This window comes from Oreochromis aureus, linkage group 14, assembly GCF_013358895.1.
Source record: "Oreochromis aureus strain Israel breed Guangdong linkage group 14, ZZ_aureus, whole genome shotgun sequence".
NCBI classification, from domain to species: Eukaryota; Metazoa; Chordata; class Actinopteri; order Cichliformes; family Cichlidae; genus Oreochromis; species Oreochromis aureus.
In genome coordinates this window covers 160075-184888 of record NC_052955.1, presented here as the reverse complement: position 1 = coordinate 184888, position 24814 = coordinate 160075, and the positions used below count along the sequence as shown (strand labels likewise).

At 41.7% G+C, this 24814-nt stretch overlaps 1 pseudogene; it reads right to left on the bottom strand.

Moving 5' to 3' along the window:
- Positions 1 to 620: 620 nt before the first annotated feature.
- Positions 621 to 23894, bottom strand: LOC120432801 (annotated as a pseudogene).
- Positions 23895 to 24814: the final 920 nt, after the last annotated feature.

The following is a 24814-nucleotide window of genomic DNA, read 5'->3' as shown; positions in this document are numbered from 1 at the left end:
CTCTGCTGGTTTCATCTTTTTCTATAGTCACAAAACACTAATTATTACAGTTACACATTATTCACATTTAAAAAAAATTCTATACTTAATAAACACTGCAAAACTTTTTACAAATATCTAATAAATTATACTGAAAAAGAATCTGCAAACATGATTTATGACAAAACAGTGACATCTTCTGGCCATGTTTATGACAGCAGGACAGGCAGTTTTATTTCTATTTATGTTTACTGTGAAAAACTGAAGAAGAAAAGTTTTTATTTCAGTCAAATTTAATGCTGTATTTTTTTTTTATCATAACAAAATTTGGTCTTTTGGGCACTCAGTCCAATTTGCTGGGAATGAACTTCTGTGAACCCTTTAGATAAACGGCAGCCAATTTCAATACAGTAGGTAACAGGAACTAAATGGGCTCTTTGTAGACTGCATCAGAACACAAAGCAGAAAAAATGGGATCTAACATTATTTGATGTAATTAATGACAGTCACAGTTCTTCACTGCAGTACAATGAATATTTCAAAGGCAGTTCCTGTTGCATTATCTGGTTGGATGGTAGGTAATCTGATTGCCCACCACCAGGCCACATGTAAACTACATTTCAGTGTGTTGCACTCCCTGTCAGACATGGCAGGTATAATATTACTGTTTTATTACATCACTAACATACATAAATTTAAAAACAACACATCATTGTGCCGCTGGCTCACATGCGCCCCACAGCAGACCTGATCTGCTCCAGCTGTCAGAACAGACTCTACTACAGTCAGTTACTCTGGTTTTCTCTTTAATAAAATGCAGATCTGGACCAAATAAAACATCTGTTGGGGTTAACTATGTCTGAACCAGGAGGTCTGAAAGATATAGGCAGTAAAATCTAAATCTAAAACCAGTGAAATCTCCCACTTCTCCAGATTTGGTCACTTCTTTAGAGTCTGAAAAGACAGAGATAAGATCAGGTCCATGTTAAAAAGTATCCAGAACTGGAGCCCAGTTGCCAGTGTAAACCCAGTTTGTGGTGTCCATGGCAATTGGTATGTCTGGTTACTCTGACACTTTGACCCGAAAAGTGACGCGACCCAGAAATTTGTCTCGCTCATCATCATTGCGGAGGTTAGAACCCTCAACTTTACACTCCACCGTCTGCTCGATGTTATAGTCTTCTTTTGTGAACAATAACTTGACTGCAACAAGTGGTTGCACGTAGTCAGGCTGTGAACAGAGAGAGAGGTTGTTAGCTGTAGCTCATAGCCGTCTTCTTGGCTTCACCTCATCTAACTGAAGTCTTCTGCAGCCTTTGCCAGCAATTTTATTGAAGTTATCCAACTAAAAATATGGCTGTTGGGCTGTTGTGTAGTTAATTGTACTGGTGAACCAATCCAAGAAGTCTGAGCTCCAATGGTGAACTGTATGGGACAGAATTATTCAGCTAAAAAACACCTTCAACTTACAAACACAAAGAAAGTTCGGGAGGGTTAGGTTGCAGATAATCTACAAAGACTTTATCATCTACTGCATAAATTAAGGACAAGACCAAATTATGTTATTTACTATTCGCTCCCAAACCATAAGATAAGATAACCCAGAACTTTCTGAATGAATTTCTGTAATTACTTCTTCCAAACCATCAACATGTTTTTAGGCTGCACACAAGAACTCCTACCATTAGTTAATCCTTCAATCTTAAATATGATCAACTCATCTCTATTAATGGGCTACATACTACAGGCCTAAAAGCTGGCAGTAATTAACCCACTAATTAACAAGCTATCACTTCACCCAGCTCTCCTAGGCCAATCTCCAACCTTTATTTTATCTCAAAAATTCTTGAAAGAGTATTTGTGAAACAGCTAACTGATCAGAAACCCTTTCTTTGAGTTTCTATCACGGTTCAGAATTTTCAGTACAGAAACAGTATAGTCACTGTTACAAATGATGTTTTTGCCTCCGGCAGTGGAGTCAACTGTGTGCTTGTCCTGCTAGAGCTCAGTGCAGCATTCGATACAGTTTACCATAGTATTTTACATTCTTACAATGATTAGAGCATGCTTTAGGTATGAAAGCTACTGTGCTGCAGCAGTTTAATATTTCATATCTATTGGCCTCTCTTCATTGGCTCCCTATTAAATCCAGAATTGTATTTAAACTTCTTCTCATATGCTCGGTCGTGAATAATCAGGCCTGATCTTATCTTAAAGACTTCACAGTAGCACATCACCCAAATAGAGCACTTTGCTATCACTCTGGGAACCACAAGTAAAGTACAATGGGAGCCAGAGCCTTCAGGGTTCAGACCCCTCTTTGTCTGCTGCCATAGGCCTAGGCTGCTAGGGGCTTCCCATGATGTATCGTTTCTTCACTCACTGTGTGTTTATATACCACTCTGCATTTAATCATTGGTTATTATTAAGTTATGACTTTTGTCATGTCTTCCTCCCACCACCCCAACCAGTTGCGGCAGATGGCTGCCCATCCCTGAGCCTGGGTCTGCCAGAGGTCTCTTCCTGTTAAAAGGGAGGTTTTCCTTCTTACTGCCATCGGTTATCCCATCATGATCAATGTTAGGTTTTGTATTGTGATTGTCATTTATGCTTAGAAATATCTACCCATATATGCTTAGAGGTTTATAATTGATTGTGTAGTGATAGGATGTGTGATCTTTAGTAGGCTGTAAAGGCTTTGTGTGCATTCAGAGCTCTCTGACTTTCACACCCACATTTTAGGAGCATGGGAGAGGTCGTACCTTGTCTTATTGTTTTATGGTAGGATAAACTGTTTTAGTCTAAGTGCCTTTATTTAGATAGACGGCTCTGGGGAGTCTTCCCGGGGTCACAGTTTGACCCCCCACACACAGATACACACACACACACACAAGGTATTCTTTGTTCACATGTATACCTATGTAAGATGTCATATGTTAATGAACCTATGCATATTCATGTAACCACAATAAAAGAGCAGTGTTACGGGAGAGCGGACGAGAGCAACTGGGGTCAAGCGAAGGAACGGCGTTTGTTCAGTTCTCTCCCGTGCACGTAAAACATAAAGAACTTTGCCTACTTCGTGTCTTGCTTGCTGTGTAATTACATTGTCTTCAACGTTCCAGTGAATAGGTTCAAGCTACAAACCTATCAATCCCCATCCTCGACGTTCTCCTGTACAATATTAAGAGTCAGAGATTCTGCATTATGTCTGGCTTTAACTGATCCTCCTCTCGGTAAATTCTCACAGTCTGCAGCTCAATCGAGCCTCAGTGCCATGCGATCACAGGTGCTTGTTTAAGCAACGCACGCAAAATCTCTCCTCCTGGGCTTTCACTACCTCTTTAGTGTGCGCACAACAATACAAGAATCAGCAAGCTCCAGTTTTTCTCTCACACAAACAAACTGGTTCAGAAATCGGCTTTTTAGTGATCACCTTAACTATAGTTGAAATATTTTCTGCCATCAATCCCTTCAGTTTCAGTTCAATGCTCCTTCAACCGGCCAGTCCCTGTCACCGAGCTGAAATTCCCAGTCTTATCCATCTCCCCATCAATCCAATAGCCTGGTCATTTATGTTGATCTAGAGATCAACTGCAGCCATTCTAACAAAATGATTGCATTTACCCTCTTACCCTCCGCAGCTTCCTCACTGTAAGCTTGCAGCTCTTGCAGCAAGTCCCTAAAAAATTTAATTTTCTCATGAAATGCATTTTAACTCCGTGAGATTTTATTCCTCCTTCAGCTCAGTTTTGGGTTCTGTTAGAGTGATTGTGATAAAAGTTGTCATTATTGTACTTAAAATTTGTAAACCTTGCCTTAAACTGCAGGCACATTCCATGTAAGGTTCTGGTTTCCTTATTTGGTAAGGAATGTTTACTTCCTGCCCTTTATGGGCTCACCTATGCTTGTATATGGTGGACCGTTAAAGGACTTCAGGCTTTTTCAGTGTAAATTGGAATCCCTAATGCCTCTCATAGGCATTTCTTCTGAGAATTGACAAATCAATTTGTACAACTGTGTATGTACTTTCTTGGCATTTCAGGCATCCTAAATAATTCAGGGCTGCAAAACATCTTGTGCACCTCATTCAGTAAACATGGACTGTCTCCCCTGCTAGGCATTTATGTCACTCCACAAGACATGAGCATTTTCTGTTGTGGATTATCCAATCTTGGCTCACAAGTGGAACTTCCACTTGGTTGCATTAGATAAAGATCGTCTCAGAGTTATTTGTCATAACTGCTCATTAATTTGAATGGTATGTCCATTTCTGTGTCTTCATTCTGCTGTCTTCAGTTTTGCACACATTTAGCACCATCTTTTCTTAACGTGTGGTTCTGCTTTCCTGTTTTAAGTCTAAAACTCCTGGCAAGTCATCATAATACTGGTTGTGGTATCAAGGTCTCGCTTCTCTCTCTCCTCTGACAACTCCCAGGCTGATTGCAAGCTTTCTACACTCTCCTGGCCTATACCAGCCTTGACCCTTAATTCAGGGTCTCCCCTCTCCTGCCCTTGTTAACTCCCAGCCCCAAAGCAGGCTCTCTTCTCTCTCCTGTCGCAGGCCCTCTACCCACTCTCTGGTGGCCATCAGAGACCTGCAGCCTTAATGCAGGTTCCCACTCTTTTCTCTTCTGTCCTTTGCCAACTCTCAGCCCTATTGCAGACTCTCTGCTCTCTCACCTTTTGTATCAGCTTCTAGCCTCTCCTTCTCTCTTAACTCAGTCAGTGCTCCTGTCTCATCTCAGTGTCTCTGCCATCTCCTGGCCCGGATGCTCTCATTTTTCTCATTCACTGTAATGCGTTTTATTGGTTGCTTTGTGCCTTTGCAATGTTGCTAATGCTCACATGTTTCATAGTCCTTTGTGCCATGGAAAGATTGGTGATCTTTTCTTTGGGAGTCCTGCCTTAATTCTGTATACAATAAATTGTGTTCAGTTTAATTAAATTCAGTTTTATTTATATAGCGCCAAATCACAACAACAGTCGCCTCAAGGTGCTTTATATTGTAAGGTAGACCCTATAATAACAGATACAGAGAAAAACCCAACAATCATATGACCTCCTATGAGCAAGCACTTTGGTGACAGTGGGAAGGAAAAACTCCCTTTTAACAGGAAGAAACCTTCGGCAGAACCAGGCTCAGGGAGGGGCGGGGCCATCTGCTGCGACCGGTTGGGGTGAGAGAAGGAAGACAGGATAAAGACATGCTGTGGAAGAGAGACAGATATTAATGAAATTAAATGCAGAGTGGTGTATAAACACAATGTGACTGAAGAAGAAAAACTCTATGCATCATGGGAATCCTGAGCACCCGAGACTCCTTATGGTTGTTGTGATTTGGTGCTTTACAAATAAATTTAAAGGTAAATATTTAAATAAAGCTTAGCTTAGCAACCTGTATCAAATACTATTCTAGCACAAACCTAAGTGATGACTTATTTGTGTGTCTTGATAAGATGGGCTTTAGGATATCAACATATTAATAAACAATCTGACATATATATTCTTGTATTCATTCCTTGTATGTTAAGTAAACTTTACGCTGTCAAAGCGAGAGGAAAACCGTTAGTGTTAAAGTTGCTCTGACACTTTCCTGCATAAATAGAAAAGTAGAAATCAATCAGATTTTTTTGCTACATAAAAATACTTCTGAATAAGTACTCAACATGCAGTATTGACTCACATGAGACTTCTTCCGTAGTACGGAAAAACATCTTATCCAGACGACCCTCAGACGGAAAGTACTGCATCTGCAAGGAAGTGGCTCTCTCGAGAGAGTGAGGCACATATACAGTTTTTCAATTTAATAGTTCGAAAAAGTAATTTCATTAATGACTGAAACCTTGTAATCTGCATTTCTAAAAATGTGGTGAATTTTCCTTTACGTTTCCTCTGCTTCACAGGTGCACCGTGGGATATCTGCATGTTGTGGGTTACCTTGGCAGTGCAGTTGATGTAGGGATCTCCTTCTGGTTTCAGGCCGATGACCTGCAGACGGGTTGTTAATTAGCATCCACACAAGTCATTTCTGGCTTGTAAAATCAACAAGTGCTTCACTGACCCGGTTCATCTTGATTACGATGCAGGGTTTCCCTCCTTGAACCCAAAGCTGGGGTCAGGCAAACCAGAACACTGACGCAGTGTACTTCGTTTAAACTGACAAACCTTCTTTACCGCTCATTGTCCTGCGTGTGTATTCGCCCACCATACACAACTCATTACGCTCCTGAATACTGTCATTATAACCTGAAGAGGAAGAAAGACAAAAAAAAAAATGAGGCTTGTATGCCTGAGCAGGGGCAGAGTCGACACTACCTGTATTAGACAACGCACAGTAAAGTCAACTCTAGATCAGGCGTGTCCAACTCCAGGCCTCGAGGGCTGGTGTCCTGCAGGTTTTAGATCTCACCCTGGGTCAACACACCTGAATCAAATGATTAGTTCATTACCTGGAGAACTACAAGACATGTTGAGGAAGCCATTTAAATCAGCTGTGTTGGATCAAGGACATCTAAAACCTGCAGGACACCGGCGCTCCAGGTCTGGAGTTGGACACCCCTGCTCTAGCTAGACCGATAGACAGTCTGGATCTGGACCCAGTTTCTATTTTACTCTGCACAATGTCTCTCATATTTACAGTAGGGTTATTTTAATCTGTGCAGCTTTTTGTCTTCACATTAGTCTGTGTGTGCATACAGGAAACAGACTAGTCTTCTTTCCTGACCAGTTGTTGAATACTTGCAAATGCTGATACACACCTGTTAGTCTACTTCATCATATATTACAGTGAATCATAACCCATGTCAAACTTTATATTCCAGATCTTTGTTTCAGGAAATTTCCGCTAAATGGACCTCTTTAATGATGCCTCTGATGAAAAGTATTATGCATGTTCACTTTTCTGTGCTGATCAGGCTTTTGGAGCCTTGCTCCTACAAACCATTTCTCTTTATCAATATTTCTTTGATTTATCAGTCAGCCTTCTGCCAGTGTAGCTCAGGACTCTGACATGAGCTTCTTCATCAGTCCTGGTGGAATTCATTTGTCTTTGAACATGTTTCATACAGTTTTGAATCACCGAGCGCACATGTAATTCAGACAGCCACAGAGCTTTATCAGTCCATGATACTGCCTGCACTGTGTTTCACAGATGGATGGCACGTTGGCTGTGAGCATGCAGTTTTCCAACCTCAGATGTGCTGCAGTGTTTATGTGAAAAGCAATGTTTCTTCTGTGGTTTACATCCATTAACACAACTTTTCAGGATTGTTTAATGCAGTCTGGTGGACAGACATCTGCTGCTAAGGAAAGTGGCATCACTTCTGATCTTCCTGTGCTGTAAATAGTTTCTCAGTTTTTACCAGAGTCAGTGCTCAGTTCAGGTAAAATTATTATAGTACTGTTGGGCTTAATTGGCTTCCGTTAAAATGTACATCATCATACTCAAATCCTTGCTCTGACATATGCAATCGGAACTGAACACCTAAACAAAGAGGCAGAGCTCAGAATACATCATGAGTGGAGTGACTGATCCACCTCACCAGGATCTACAGCAGAGGCAGAGCCGGACACTTTTAAAAGATACACTAGGTCAAGCCTATTCAAATGATGGCCCGCGGGCCACATGTGGCCCAGAAGCAACCTGCGAGTGGCCCTGCCTGTGGTCCTGGCAGAAATGCAGAGAAGATGCAAAAAATGAATTAATTAAATAACAAATAAAAAATTGAAATTCCTTCAGCGTATTGTAAACTGTGAATGCAACACTCCTAGTAGCCTGGCAATATTTAACCCACAATGCACCGTGATGTAAACATATTAAACTATCATCGCAATGTATGATGCGACAACAGCATGTCTTTCTCAATCCAAAAGCATAAAACTGACAAAAAACCCCCCAAAAAACCCCCTCAAAAACCGTTGGTTTAACCCTGCCTGGACTGACAAATACTTATTTTACCGCCAAATCCAAATGCCAAACATATGTGTTTAATTTTCAGTGAGTGTGTTGCGGTACTTAAGAAGGCACCACAATGACAAACACCAGACTTCCTACACAAACTTTCCAGAGCGATCTCAGGACAGGGCTGCAAAAGTACAGTTTAACTGCGAGTTTAATTGCATCTTACAACCAGAGTTGTACTACCATGGTGAGGGTCCTGTACAGCCCAAGAGAGAGCTGCAGCAGCTTCCCTTCGTGTTTGCTGGATCTTGGCGAAGAAGAAAAGGCCCTTCACAGATTTGGAAACAGTGAAATGCTGCATGCTGGCCGTGGTGGATGCGGTGATAAATGACGAAAAAATTAAAGTGAGTGTAACATCTGCTATTAAAAACATCAGACAGTTCAAATATTCGTAGAGTTGAAGTTCTGGCGTCGGACGAGTTTGAAACGCTGTTAGATGACCTGAAGAAAACTGATGTAATGTCTATAGCAGGAGATGGGTTCACAGACAGAACTGATTATGCACAGTTGTGCATATGTCCTTTTATTGATGGCAGATTGCTCGGCTTACTACCGTTAGACGGACGGACAGCTGGCGAAATAATGTTTGAGAAGATTTCAGCTTTTTTTGAGAAAAGTGGTCTGGATATGAAGCGTGTCTGTATACTTGTGACGGATGGGGTCTATCCATGGCAGGAAAAGTGAGTCGTTTGGCAGCGCGGTGGTTGGCTGTTGCACCTCAGTTGAGAACCTCACCACTGCATTGTTCATCCGACAGTGTTATGCACAAAACTAAGTGCGAAGCTCAAAACGACAATGGACAGCGTCATGGCTGCAATTAATTTTATTCGCTCAACATCAAGCCTCCAGCACCGCTTATTCAGCAAGCTGCTCTCAGAAAAGTCTGCTGAGCACCATGACCTGCTATTGCACAATGATGTCAGGTGGCTGGGCAGGGCACTGGAGCATTTCTGTGATCTCAAAGAGGAGATCACAATTTTCCTCTGCAAAAGCAGGCAAAAAAAAAAAAAAAAAAAAAAAGAAACGACAGATGTGACCATTGTCCTTTAAAATGTGGCTGGGTGACCAAAATATAAATTTTATTTTGAAAGGAAAAAAAGAATAAATATTACTTGTTTTCCAATACACTTGTGTGGGTTTGAATTTTATCATGACCTGCTGCTTACTGGCTGCAAAAAATTTCTGGCCCAGATAAATTCCTTGGTTTGAAAATCTGGCTCAACTAACTTTTTAGTTGTAGTAGGTACTAGATACATGTTCTAATGAGTTATGGCAAACAACCATTTGACTAACATGTCTGTCTCACCTGGCTCTTGTTCCTTCTCTGTTCCTCTCGCTCCCTCTTTGTGCTGACAATCAAGCCAAACACCAACATCATCAAATATACAGTTGAAACCAGATATTTACATACTCTTCAGATAAAAACACAAACACTTTAATTGTAAAACATCAAATCAGACTAAATGTTTGTCTGTGTTCCATGGATGTTTCCTGTTTTATTTTGAAGGTCTATGTCTTATGTCAGTGTAGTCTGCTTTGCTTCCTTTGTTTTGTTACGTCCGATCTGTTCCTTCATTGTCAGGTCGTCTGTTGTCCTTTGTGCCATGTTTTCATGTTCCATGCTCCAGGTTTCAGGTATCTTTGTATCCACGTCAAGTTTCATGTTTTGGTTTTTATGTTTATCTTTAGTTTCCCCAGTTTAAGTTATCTTTTAGCTTATCTCTGTCTTTTGTTTTGTATAGTTTTACCAGCCTTAATAAATGGCTCGCTTTCTGTTAACATTCAAGTTTTGTTCACGTTCCTTGGTGTCTGCGTTTTGGGTCCCCTTCGCAAATTCACACAGTGTGCTGCCGTATACTGTGACACTCTCTCTTTATTCTGACATTTAACTAATTCAAAAGATATTTCAATATTCATTTATCTAAACAAAAAGTTTACTCTAATTTGATGTTTAGCAGTAAAATAAATGTTTTTATATTTTTCCCTAAAGTGTATGTAAATATCTGGTTTCAACTGTGAATATACTGCTGTGTACTGAAATTCCTCTTGTTTTGCATAGAAATACATTGAACAACATTCAAAGCATAATATATAAAATAACATTTACTCGAGTTTTTTCTTTGAAAGAAGCCCCTTATGTCCACTGTTGTGTTCATCAGTACATAACGAAACAGTATTTCGTTTCATGCTGGGTAACACCATACGAAATCACAATAAACTTCTTGAGTCTTGATAACTGAAACTGATTTAGAGTACTTTATTTAGCCGTGGAGGGTAACAACTGAAAATATGAAATAAACACACATGAGAGCTAAGACTGTAAAAAACAGCATTGTTGTTCGGCTTTTCATTTTGCCATTTGTTGATTCACTCGAAGAGCAAGTAACGTAATATGGGTCAAGTGATCAGTTTGATATCAATCTTTGTGATACACCGTCATATTTACATATTTGTACAGTACGAATGATTTTCTTTGGTACCTGGTCAAACTTCAGCTCTCCTCTGTCTGCCTGTCTGCACTTCTCCTTCAGCAAACTCGCAGGCAGCAGCTTCTCCCCCCTCGCTCACAGGCGTAAGTGCTGTGTTCAGTCGCCCAGTGTCTCAGCTCAGATCATACCAAAATTAGGGGGAATTTACAACTGTGCGCTATGTGCTTTGAATATTGTGTGTAGTTTTTTTTGTTTTATACAGTTGTCAGTCAGGCATCTAACTATGAAACAAATCACACTCCAAAAGACCCCGGCTTCTGACAAAATGACACGGGCTTAAGCCCAGTAAGCCATGCTCCCGCTCCACCAATGTTCTACAGGAGGACGCTGTGACATTAGACCGGATACATTTGACCAAGTGGTGCAATGAGAGGGAAGGTGATCCAGACTGAATGATATCCCACTCATAAATATGATATCCACCTCTGTTTCATGAAGCTCTGCACACAACAGTACATGATGGACAAACAGACAAACCCATGCGTCCAAGCACACAGTCGTTTGTATTTTGGCTGCAGTGAGGATCAATGCTTTGAGGTGACTCAGACACAATCATAATGTCACACATACAGTTTACAGGTTATCACTTCAATGCAGTGGCAGCCATTTTCTTCAAGCCATATTGAGAGTGATATGAATTCTATTAAATCTACCATTCATATTCACTGACATATTAAATGTGCTACAGGAAACACAAACATTGAAATGTGTGTAAAAAAAACATTTTGCTTTTCGACCTAAATTCTAAGTCTGAGAATATTAAGCTCGTGTCTGAACACATCTTGGTCCTTTTCTTCCTGGAATAAGCCAAGTCATTTGCAGGAGCACTTCTATAATTCACCCTTATTTCAGCTACATATTGGGCATAATGTTAGCACAGAGGTTCACTGATGTTCTACCTTCAGACTGTGAGCTATTCCTTGGTGTGTTTAATAAAGACTTTTTTTTAAGCCGTATGATATTAGTTCAGCGGGGTTGAAGCTGTCTGCAAATGCAACCCAGACAAAGATCAGATCAAGTTTTGACAAATGCGGAAATCCCAGAAATGAGTTTGGAGCCTTTGCCGTGGCGGTTTACATGTTGTACTCACTTTGCAGGAGGTCGTGCAACTGTCGGATGTAATGTTTGTAGTTTTCTGGGTCACTGCGGTTGAAGGTAATTTCAACTGCATGAGGACGAATCACCAAACCTGCAACAAAATCAAAATCATTACTGAAATTAAAAAAAAGGAAAAAAAAGAAAAAAAAGAAACAAAAAGGCCATAAGTAAGGATGAGTGGCAGCAGGGTGAAAAAGGAAATGAAAGCACCTGGACTGGCCACTCGATCCTGATGTCGGGGCACATTTTCGTCGAGTGTCTGCAACATCACCCACATGGTAAGAGAAAACATTCCCCCCAGGAAACCATAAAAGATGAGGTAGAAGAGGAGGATGAGACCTACAGAGAACATTCAAATGTTACTTTGTTTCACTGTTGTGTTTAAATAAACAGCAAGAGAATACCCATTGTTGACTACGAAAAATACTATGGAAACCAGTAACCACACTTAAAAGGTGATTATAGAACAGAATGCCTTTATTGTCACTGTACGGTTGTACAATGAGATACAGATCATCTCATACTCAGTGCAAATAAAATGTACAAATTTACAATCAGGTGTAAAAGAGAAAAGAAAAAAGTAAATATGTAAATAAATTGTGTTTTGTATATACAGTTCCCTATGATTGCACATAGAATTTAGTATTGCACAGTGGTGATTTATGGAGGGAACAGGGAAAATGGGGGGGTGGGGGGGGTGGGGGTGGTATCGGTGCATGTTTGAGTTCAGGGCGGTCATGGCCTTTGGAAAGAAACTGTTCTTGAGTCTGTGGGTTTTTGTGCTGATGCACCTGCAGCGCCTCCCTGAGGGAAGCAGGCTGAACATGTTAAAACCAGGGTGGGAGCTGTCCTTGATGTTTGCTGCTCTGCTGAGGCAGCGGGAGGAATACATGTCCATCAGGGAGGGGAGAGGGCAGCCGATCTTCTGTGCTGTCTTGACCACACTCTGAAGCCTCGCTCTATCTGCCTTAGTGCAGCTGCTGTACCATACTGTGATGCAGTAGGTTAGCAGGCTCTCAATGGACGAGCGGTAGAAGGTCAGCAGCAGGTTGGAGTTCAGCTTGTACTTCCTGAGGACTCTCAGGAAGTGCAGCCACTGTTGGGCCTTCTTGACGACCGCTGAGATGTTGTCTGTCCAGGAGATGCCAGCAGAGATGAGGACACCAAGGAACCGGAAGGTGTGGACCCTCTCCACACACTCCCCGTTGATGTAGAGGGGGGCTAAGTCAGTGGTGTGTCTCCTGAAGTCAACAATGAGCTCTTTGGTTTTCTTAGTGTTCAGTGTCGGGTTGTTTTCTGAACACCAGGCTGCCAGCTTCAGGACTTCCTCTCTGTAGGCTGCCTCGTCTCCCTTTAAGATGAGTCCGACTAACGTGGTGTCATCAGCAAACTTGATGATGAGAGTGTTGTTGTGGGTCGAACTGCAGTCATGGGTGTAGAGAGAATACAGGAGGGGGCTCAGCACGCAGCCCTGTGGGGATCCGGTGCTCAGCGTGCAAGTGGAGGAGAGATGAGGGCGGAGTCTTACAGTCTGGGGCCGGTTTGTGAGAAAGTCCTTTATCCAGGCACATGTCAGAGGAGGGAGGCCAAGAGTGACCAGTTTGGTGATGAGGATGTCCGGGATGACTGTATCAAAGGCTGAGCTGTAGTCCACGAAGAGCATTCGGACGTAGCTCTGCCGCTGCTCTAGGTGACTCAGCACAGCGTGGAGGGCTGTGGCGATGGCGTCTTCTGTGGATCTGTTTGTGCGATATGCAAACTGGTGGGGGTCGAATTCTGGGGGGAGGTAATCCTTGATGTGCTGAAGGACTAGTCTCTCAAAGCATTTCATGATTACCGGTGTGAGGGCCACAGGGCGGTAATCGTTCAGGCTGGTGATGGGAGACTTGTTTGGCACTGGGATGATTGTGGCTGATTTTAGACAGGATGGGATGGCTGCCTGATCCAGTGAGAGGTTGAAGAGTCTGGTGAAGATGAGGGTGAGCTGGTGTGCGCATGCTCTTAGTACCTTGCCAGGTACTCCGTCTGGACCAGCCGCTTACCTGGGGTTCACTGCTAGGAGTACATGTCTGACATCGTGCTCCATTACAGTGAGTGGAGCGGTGCAGGAACCAGGTGAGGATGAGGATGGAAGCAGGGCTGAAGCAGATGAGTGCTGCTGTTGTGGTGTTTCAAAGCGGGCGAAGAAGCTGTTTATTTCCTCTGCCAGCTGCACACTCAGGTTTTGTGTTTTCACAGCCTCTGTGGTTGATGATGTCTTGCATTCCCTGCCACACCTCCCGTGTGTTGTTGCTGGACAGCTGGGACTCGATACTTCTTTTGTGGTCTGACTTGGCTTTTTTAATTCCTCTTTTCAGGTCAGCTCGAGCAGCCTTGTACAGAGCTCTGTCCCCTGACCTGAAAGCAGCGTCACATTTCCAATACAGAACTTGATATAGTCCACCACTGATTCTGTGAAAGTTTCTAGGTCTTGGTGTTGAAATATGTCCCAGTCTGTCTGTGTGAAGCAGTCCTGCAGTTTGGAGAGATCATTTTCAGGCCAGGTTGTAGCAGTCTTTGTGGTGGGCCTGGCACTGTGTCTGAGGGGGGTGTAGGCTGGGGGAGCGGGAGGGAGAGGTGGTCGGACTGGCCGAGGTGGGGGAGGGGTATGGCGTGGAAACATTCTTAGCCTGTACAAAACAACTAGTTGAAGCACATTTTGTTCATACTACTGTACTATATTAGTAAATCTGAGTTATTGTGAACCAAAAAAGTCTATGTCAGCTGCATAAAACTGCTTATGGCCACGGGCCCATTTCTACACCTTTATCAGCACCACTTTCTCTGATTCACTTGTAAATGTGTTCTGATGCTACTTTTGGCTGGTGATATAGAACTAAATCCTGGACCTAATTCAAACATCAGTCATTTGGACTGGCTACAACTAATTAGCCTAGTTAGCCTATGGGCACAGCCATCTCTGCATTGCTTTCCACCTCAACTAACTGTGCTCCAACCACCGTCCCAGTTAGTAAGGCTACATCTACAGCTAATAGTGTTTACGCCCCCGCCTCGGCTGCCTGGGCCCCCGCCTCGGCTGCCTGGGCCCCCGCCTCGGCTGCCTGGGCCCCCGCCTCGGCTGCCTGGGCCCCCGCCTGCTGTACCCAAATTACAGTCTCCGGTAAAGGGTTTCTCATCATTAAATGCTCATCGCATTGTCAACAAAAGGACAAGAAATCCTGCTATTAAAAGTTACAGAGGAACAAAGATCTGCAAGACATTTAATCAGGCTAAAGTAATCTGGGACACTAAAAATAAACCAAAGGGGCTTCTATGTGGACACATTAACATTCGCAGTATGTTACCAAAGCATGAGCAACTGGAACATATTCTAAGCAATTCCAATATTTCTATTTTGGGTATCTCTGAATCTTGGCTCACAAGTTCTCCTGAGTCTCTTGGTTGTCTTTCCAGAGTACACAGTATTCAGAAGGAATAGAATTGGAACAAGAGGAGGAGGAATACTTGTGTGTGTAAAAAAAACACCTGGATTGCTCTTTACTTAGTTCACCAATAGATGTTGAAATAGAACATATTTCTGTTAAAATCACTCTTTCCCCAGAAATGTCATTTACGTTGATCTGTTTATATCGCCTCCTTCCATAAAGAATATTTTTTATGAACAACTACAGATATTACTTAAATATCATACTATAAATAATAAGTCTAATGAAATAATTGTAATGGGAGATTTTAATGTCAACTGGGGCTGTGAAAAGGACAGAAAAACACTCAAGGACATAATGGAGACTGAACTTTATTCAACACATTGAACAACCCACAAGAATAACGAGACACTCTAAAACTAAAATAGATCTGGTTTTCAGTAATAAGCCCGAGCGAATTATTAAATCTTATAATTTTATCTCTGGTATTTCAGACCACAATTTTATATTATTTTCTAGAAAACTTATAAAATCACGGGTTAAGAATCACTTTCAAAGTTCATCTAGCAGGAGATCCTTTTATGAATTTATACCAAGAAGTCAGCGACAAAATGTAGCAGAAGCATTAGCATCAGTTAACTGGGAGCCTTTATTGTGTAGTGATGATCCACAATTCTGCAGCAGTCACTTCACTGACATTGTCAAGGATGTCATATCAACATACTCCATTAGAGGTCGACAAAGAATAAAGACAACATCTAATTTGCCCTGGTTAAACAAAGAGTGCAAGAATTTAATGAAAACAAGAGATCAATTACTAAAACAGTTCCTGAAAACAGGTCTAACTCTGGATAGACAGAGATTTACTTCAATGCGGAACAAAGTAACAAGAAGTTTGAGACAGGCCAAAGCAAATTTTTTATAAATATAATTGAAAGAGCCAAAGGTAATGGTAAAATTATCTGGCAACACTTAAATAAATTACTTGGCCGTCATTCAAACAAAAGTAAAAATACAATTGAACTTTATGTATTAACTCTATTGTTAGAGAGCCTCTATCTATTGCCAGTAACTTAAACACTTTCTTTATTTCATCTGTTAAGGAGATCAGTCAGAGCTTTGACTCAGTCATATGCTCTGATAATGTGAATGATGTTGGTCAAAATTTGTTCACCATCACTCATATTTCAGACACTGAAGTTGCTAAACTAATTACAGGTTTAAAACAATCAAAAGCACTTGATGTATATGGTATTAACACAAATTTCCTAAAAGAACATATGGATTTGATTGTACGTCCAACAACTCATGTTTTGAATATGTCTTTCGAACACTCCATTGTTCCAACAGATTGGAAAATTGCTGCAGTTACACCAATTTTCAAAGCAGGTGTGAAGACTGACATGTCTAATTATCGCCCCATAAGCATACTCCAGGTCGTATCTAAAATAGCTGAGAAGTGGGTGGTTAAACTCCTCACTGCTCACCTAGAAAACACCCAACCCTCATTACATCCATTGCAGTTTGGCTTTCAGGCACATCACTCCACAGATACTGCCCTGTGTATGTTAGTGGAGAACTTGAAGAGCTTGCTGGACAAGAGTCCCTGTATTGGAGCTGTATTTTTAGATCTGAAGAAGGCTTTTGACTCTAAACCATCAGATATTGTTGTCCAGATTGACTCAGTTTAATATCTCCAGTCAGGCTTTTTAGTGGTTTGCCTCATATCTCTCACACAGGAAACAGTGTGTGGTGTTGGATGGGGTTAAATCTCCATATTTAGACTGATACAGGGGTTCCTCAAGGATCTGTTCTTGGGCCCTTATTGTTCTCTCTTTTTATCAATAACTTACCTGAAGTCTGTCCAAATATATTTGCTCAAATGTATGTGGATGATGCAGTTATATATACGCAAGCAAATAGTGTCCAGCAGGTGGCAAAAGATCTTATAGCTGCTTTAGCATTAATGCATAGCTGGCTGGAGGACTCATGCCTAATGTTGAACACCTCAAAAACTGTCTGTATTTTTCAAAACGCCCCTTAAACTTGAAGCAGTCAAACATATTCCTGGATGGAGTAGAGCTTGAATTAGCTCCAGAATTTAAATATCTTGGGGTCATTCTAGACCCAACATTATCCTTCAAGAGTCACATAAATAAAGTGTCCCAGGTACTTAAATTTAATAATCGAAATTTTAATCATATACGTAATAATTTAATGTTGCAAATATGAATGTTGCAAAAACTTATTTTTACTCAATGATCATCTCTCATATGGACTATTGTTTGACGTCCTGGTCACTTGATTGTCCAACAACACTTAAAACTATTGAAAACATTTATAAAAGAAGTTTAAAAAACTACTTGACAAAAAACCGACTTCCCACCACCACTGTCATGTGTTTAAAAAAAAAAAAAAAACAAAAAAAAAAAAAACAAAAACATAAATTACTGAACTTCAATAACTTAAACACACTTTATATATTAGTGAAACTTTAAAAAGTCTTACACTCCCTTGTTCCACCACCACTAAAGCAGTTCATTAGGCATAAAGAAAGCTCAGACAGGACCACTCGAGCTACAATCCAAGGAGACTTGTTTATACCCCACAGACGGACAGCATTTGGGCAGAACGTCCTTTCTGTCAAGGGCGGCCATCTGTGGAACAGTCTTCCTCAACCCATTAGAGAATGCTCTACATTCAATTTGTTTAAGGCAAAGGTTAAAAACTGGTTATGGAAAAATCAAGTGTGTGATCATGTATAAGTTGTATATCTTGATGCATTCTCAATCATCCAGGAAAGTAAATCTCAAAAGTTGAATCTGTTCATCTGGACGTGGCGTTTGGTGGGAGAAACGTTTAAATCACTCATCCAAGTGACTTCTTCAGTCTCAGCTGACTGCAGGTTTCCCCAAACCTTATAAACAGTACATTTGCATAATGACTGAAACCAGCCCACTGAAGGAACAATGGGCTGGGAGGTCAGTTCCTTAATCATAATTATGCAAATTCCCATGACCACTGATCAACAATCACTGACCAAAACCCACTGATCAAAGAACACTGATCAATGGCCATGAGTACCATTCACAGAGTGTTGGGGAATGGCTGCAATCACAGCATTGTAAGATGGTGACAGATGTACCCTTAGGCCCCTCCTCGATTCAGAGATGGTCTTTCCCTTTTCACGTAAATGGCCTCCTTGACTCCGGCGCTCAAACCAGCGTTCTTCCCTGTCCAGGATGTGTACATCCTCATCATTGAAAAGAGTGTCCACTGGCCTGTAGGTGTAAATAAACTGCAGAGTCCTGGCCTGATGAGGTAGCTTTTCTGTGTTGTGCCATCCGCTACGCTAGAGGTTGTTTGGTTTCCCGATGTATAAATCCTGGCAATCCTCCTGGCACTTAACAGCGTACACTATGTTACTCTGTTTGTGTCGGGGACCCGATCCTTGGGTGGACCAGTTTTTGGCGCAGCGTGTTTTGGGGTTTAAAAGCCACAGAGACCCGGTGTTTAGAAAAATGCGTCTCAACTGTTCCGATACTCCTGACACATACGGGATCACTACAGGTTTTCGCCTGGGCAGCGGTTGTCCTTCTCTCCTGGATCGGCTGGAGCTTTCTTTAGGAGCCTTTCCAGCTTTGACAAAAGTCCAGCTGGGATAACCACATTTACTCAGGGCCTTCTTGATGTGCTGTTCTTCTGCCTCCCTGGCCGCTGTGTCAGTGGGGATGGTGTTCGCTCTGTGTTGACACCCAGTTTGTGCTCCAGTGTATGATGAGAGCCAAACCTTAGATACTGATCCGTATGTGTAGGTTTACGGTACACGTCAGCCTTTAGATGTCCCCCATTACTGATGGAAATCTCACAGTCTAAGAAGGCTAACCTGCCACTTTTCATATCCTCCCTGGTGAATTTGATGTGTCGGTCCACCGAGTTAATGTGATCCGTGAAATGTAGTACGTCCTGAGATTTGATTTTCACCCAGGTGTCATCCACATATCTGAACCAATGGCTTGGTGGTGTTCCAGGGTAGGATAGCAAAGCCCTCTTTTCCACTTCTTCCATGTTCTTCCTTCCTTTTCTCCCACAAAACGCTACGCCCAGATGAACAGATTCAACTTTTGGAGATATAAGTTGTATAGTTTTAATGTTTTATTTGGGAACAGAATGGTGTGTATGTGTGAGTTTGGTGATGGAGTTTTTATTATGAATGAATGATGAATTTTTATGAATTATTATGTCTATTTTTTTTATGTTTAAGGACAACAGATAGAAATTAGCCCTTGGCTATAATCTGATATGTTTACATTCATGTAAAATTTTTTTAGATTTATGTTCATTAACATGCACTGTCCTAAATAAATAAATTAAATAAAGACCTCTGGTCAGGAAAGGGGTCTGGTTGGACCTCTTTCCTGACCACCTCCCTACATACTGACCATGATTTGGATCCATCACTCCATCAGTCCAAATACACCAGATTTTAGTCTAGTTATTGTGTAATGTGCCAAACATCAGCCTTCATTAAGCATGGCTTCCTGACAGCCGCCCTTCCACCGAGACCATCCCTGGTCCATCTCTCAGCACCTGTGTCAGGTCGTTGCTGGGTTTTTCCTCCTTAAGGACATGACTGTTTTTTTAGAGGAAAAAAATAAAATTTTACATCAAACTGTTATCTTTGGCATTTTTCATAGATTCAACTCAACAAGTGGGAACAAATGATGTGTTTCTGTGACACGCTGCTGGTAACAAAGAGCCTAAAAACAATTTAAAAGTGGTTCTTTGCTAAGGTGTCTGTTATGTGCAGACACAGCGTTAAATCGATCCCTTGAGGTAGGAGCATTTTAACCTCGGATTATTCAAGCATAACAAAAACATTCCTGTGAAAATGGTCAGGTGCAAGGACTGTAGACAAAATGAGGGAAAAGTATCCAGTGTCCAAAGAAGAACTTTGACAGAACTTCAGAAAGCTGGAGAAGTATTGCTTAAGAGCACTTCAGTTATTGCTCAAGACTTTTGCACAGTACTATAAGTGACTGAAAAATCATCTGGAGTTAATAAGTTTCATCTATAACTACATTAAACATGTTGTGAATCACCATGGTAACCTTGTCAACCAATCGTTTATCACATGCACAGTGTATGTGTCACACAGTGGAAATTTGTATTTATCCTGTATATTGTTTTATTTTGATTTTTGGTGTTTGTTTATGAGTGTCGTTTTATTTGCATGGTTTTGTTCTGTTTCTATTGCATGGTTTTTAGTGTTTTACATGACATGGTTTTAATCCACTGTGGACTGGCTACACATGGGACAAATTAGCTGATGGGACCACCCGCTGAGGCATGGGTGTGTCCAGAGGTGGCCTATCAGCTGTGTAAAGACCTTTTAAAAGCAGGCTAGCTGAGCACTGAAGGAGGAGAGACCCCAGACTGGAAGGTGAATGCTAGATGGCCAGCGTGACACGGTGACCCAGTCCTGACCTCATGGAACGGCAACAGTAGGAGACAACGCGTGTGATTGGCAGCAGGGCAGAGGTTTACCTCTGCCTGCATTTGTGAGTAGGGTCTCTACTGTTTTTTACTGGGTGCAGCTGGATTGGGAGAGGGTCGCCATGGCCATGAGCCAGGGCCGCTTCTGGGACCATTGTTCTGGCCTCTATTTGGTTTTAGAACTGTAGAAGCTTCTTGGATGAAACGTCTTCTCTAACCCTAAACTTAAAGAAATGCCCACCTGGATGACTGAGAACCTACATAGACAAATACATAAGTTTAGTTAATGGTGGAGTGATGACCTAGCACAGACAAACAACCACACTCACATTCACCCTTACAGCCGATTTGAATTCACCATTTCACCTGATACAAGCTGGAGAACCCACAGGGACACAGGGAAAAATGCAAACTCTTTACTGAAAGAAACTAATGCCACAGGTGCAATGTAGCAGTAAAGAAACACAGCTTTTTCATAAAAACAAAACAAAACAAAAAACAAACACAGCCTTTATGTAATCTGAGAGAGCTGGACAAGCACACAGCATTATTAGGGGTGTGGCAGGGGGCTATAACTGTTAGCTGTCTGCTAGGCTTCATTTTAACTCAATTCAATTTTATTAATACAGCGCCTAATCACAACAGTCACCTCAAGGCGCTTTATATTGTAAGGTAGTAATAGATACAGAAAAACCCAACAGTCATATGACACCCTATGAGCAAGCACTTTGGCGACAGTGGGAAGGAAAAACTCCCTTTAACAGGAAGAAACCACCAGCAAGTAACTGATTGGAGTACCATATTTTTTCATACATGAAGAACTTTAATGACCCTAGAACAGACTACTGAGGAACCTAAAATGTGATCATATTCTGGAGCTTTTCCAGTAAACTGGAACTGCTGACTGGTTGATTAAAATTCTTATTATTCAGTTAAATTTGATATGGTGAAGGAATGAAGAGTGGGTGTCTTGTTTGGTTTTTGTTTTTGGTTGGTGGGGGAGGGGGTGTACAGAAACCATACTGATGTTTGTAAAAAGTTAAATTAGTATATACATGGGGGGAAAGAAACCTTTTCTAAATAAAAGCTACGCTTAGCTCCTCCTGTATTCACGAGAGGTGAGCACAGTTGCGCCAAATACCTGATTTGGCAAATACTTTTCATCAGATCCTGACACAAACGCTAAAGGATCCGTTTTACAGGATTAAACCAAGGTATTTGGTTTGGTGAATGTGTAAGCCAAAAAAATGAGTTACAAAGTAGTACTTTTGTACGCAACCTCATTAGAGAGGGTTTACAGTAATTAAAGCAGCGTGTATCATCAAGTACAGTCTGTTATCTATGTGTTCAGTGTTTTCCTATCAGGCTGTGTTTTATCAGCTTTGTATCATTATCAGCTCAGACTTTCCACAGTGAGAAGGAAAACGCGGCGTTTTGAGTCAAGGGAAACGCGGCGTTTTGAAAATGCTCTCCAAAGCGTTCAATACATTCAATACATTTGAAAATGTCGTTTTCGCGTCGCAGTGTGGACAGTGAACCCGGAGCCTTTTCAAAACAATGACACATTTTAGTCATGTGACCAGTTAAACTAAGATAACAGAGGGCATTATACAGCAGTTGTTTGTTTCACAGACCTATTAAAGATTAATATCAGTCTGTACATGCTCCAGATAGCTTTTCTTCAAATACTTTAATTCTCACTTGCTTTTGCAACTTTGTACTTTTGTGTTACTCACAGCAACAACTCCACCTCGTTGTTAGTCCATTTTAAAAACTCTGTGCTTTTCCTCGACATTTTGCCGCATTGTTCAAAGAGCCGGAAAGTAAATAAGCAGCAGACAGAAATGAGGCAGGTCGAATCTTCTTACTTTACACGCATGCGCAGTACTGGAATGTAAGCGTTTTAGGTCGTTTCAGTGTGGACGCACAACTCTGTGAAAATGACTGAAAACGATCGTGTGGACGTGGAGCATTTTCAGACAAATTTATCCGGGCTAGTGTAGACGTAGCCTAAATGATTTAAAAATCAACCTGTTTTTCTCACTTCCTGTCAGATAAATCCTGCTCCACAGGGATGTTAAAGCTAAGGAGCCAAAATGGCTTCTTTCAAAGAAGATGAACTTAGGACCAAGGCCCAGGCTCAGATAAAGAAGGATTATTTGGAACAGAGTCATGCTGAGCTGTTCTAGAAAGCCCAAAAATGAGGACGTGAAGGTGGAAGTGAGGAGAACAGTTCTGATGAGTTGTGTCTTTGATACTGTTGGCTGTAATCCCACAGATATTAATTTAGTCACTGTTGCGATGTCATCAGCATTACTGAGCTTTTTAAACTGCAAGTTTATTAATAAATCCTCAGTGTGTCGATCCTATTAACATGTTTAGACTGAAAGCTGTTTAAACAGTTTTGTTTTTCGTAGTCACGGCAGAACGGACAAACTCTGTTATTAAAATCTTTGCTGGGTTAGGATGATGATCCTAAACCTGCCTCTTATTCTTTTGTAAATAAATGATAAGCAGCTCTTTTATCTCAGTCATGACTGCAGAGATCAGCCTCTTATAAGCAGTCTTCCTCTGAGCTTCACTCAAACTCATTAAATCTCATCAATCATTAAAATCAATATGAACACGATGGTTATTAAATGCTGTTAATGTTGAATGTCTGCATTAGTACACAGTGTGTGCAGGCTGTGGTGTACAGCAGCATAAATACTGCAGTATGTTGTAGTACCGTCACAGAGCTGCAGAGGATTTTACATAATTAAACATGAACTCGGCGCGCCTGAGGGCGCAGAGGCTCATTTCTGCTTTATTCTCACATCTTCAGCGGTGTTAATGAAAATCACTCATCCGAGCTCACATATTAGCCCGGCTCGGCTCGATCCGGCTCGGCCCGCTGTGAAGCATCGTGACAGACACCCTAAGCTCAGGGGCTTACAGCCGTGCCGGACCGAGCCGGGTAGGGTCAGACCGGGTCAGAATCAGACTTTCACTGTCACGAAAAGACCCGGTTCTTTGGCCGCCTCTCTTACCCCAGCTGCCAGCGGTTCGGCCCAGAAACTCCCCGGTCCGCGGGTTGTAGATGAAATCCTTCCAGGAATCCTGCTTCTCCTTCTTCTGCTCCCTTTTCGCCTCATTCGCCTCTTTCTTGTCCTCCTTCTTTTCCCGTTTCTCCTCCTTTTTCTCTTCTTTCTCTTCCGCCTTCACCTCCTCCTTCGCATCCTGGTTCTGATCTTGGTTCGGCCCCTGGGTCTGATCTTGGTTCGGTTCCTGAGTCTGATCCTGGTTTGGTTTCTGGGTCTGGACCTGCGGACTGGACGACATACCGATGCCGGACTAAACTGATCTGGGCTAATCAACGCTAAACACCAACAGCTGGGATAAACCGATCCGTCGGATCTGCGAGAGGAGCCCTGTACGCGCAATCACACACACACACAAGCACATAGGGACTGCTGCAGAACGAGACGCATGCGCAGCACAGAGCATGTGTGAGGGCTGAGGGTCTCCAGTGATGAAGACGATGATGATGATGATGATGATGCACTGTGCTGTGAGAATAGGCTGAGACCATCATCCACCCATCCTGAAGTTTATCCCAGCTGTTGTAGGGGGAACTAATTACAATTAATTCTAACAGTTAACTCTTACATCCCCAAAAGTTATCGCCAATCTAACATAACCCTACTATCGTCTAATATGGGTTAATATAATGTAAAGTCACCAGTCAGGACAAGGATATTCAGTGTTTTTGTCAATAAAAAAAATATGCCTGATAATCCCTTTCACTGGAATTTTTCTATAAAACAATAAAAATAAACCCTGAAAGAAAAAAAGAAGCTGCTCAGAAATAAATTCATGTCAAACCGACATTATATAATCACGCTAGCAGATCATGTGACCGTTGCAGTAGCAAGTAATTGGGCAAAAGCAGGATGATGTCATGCTGATGTGAGACAGAAAAAAGGAGGAAGCCACCTGAAAAAGAGGAATAAGAAGGAAATAAGGAGCCAGGAAATGCGAGAGGATCTATTCTGTTTCTTTTTTTTTTTTGGTGCTTTTTTATGTCATGTTGTAATATTTCATGAACGTGACAGCGACAAACACAGTGGCTCAACCTCCTGATTTCCTTGCACCTGACTCTCTCTGAGGTGATGTTTGCACACTTGAAGTCATGTTTCAGATGTGGAGGAAGACAGACTCAGCAGACACTGAATACTAAATGAAGAGGTACTTTAAGAGGTTCTGGTTCTAGTAGTGAGAAGGTGGTACAGGATACATAAAGACACAAGTTTTGTGTGTTTTGGACCTTTAGTTGGGTGATGATGGAGGGGTTCATGTAGAACAAAGCAGTCTGAAAAATGGAG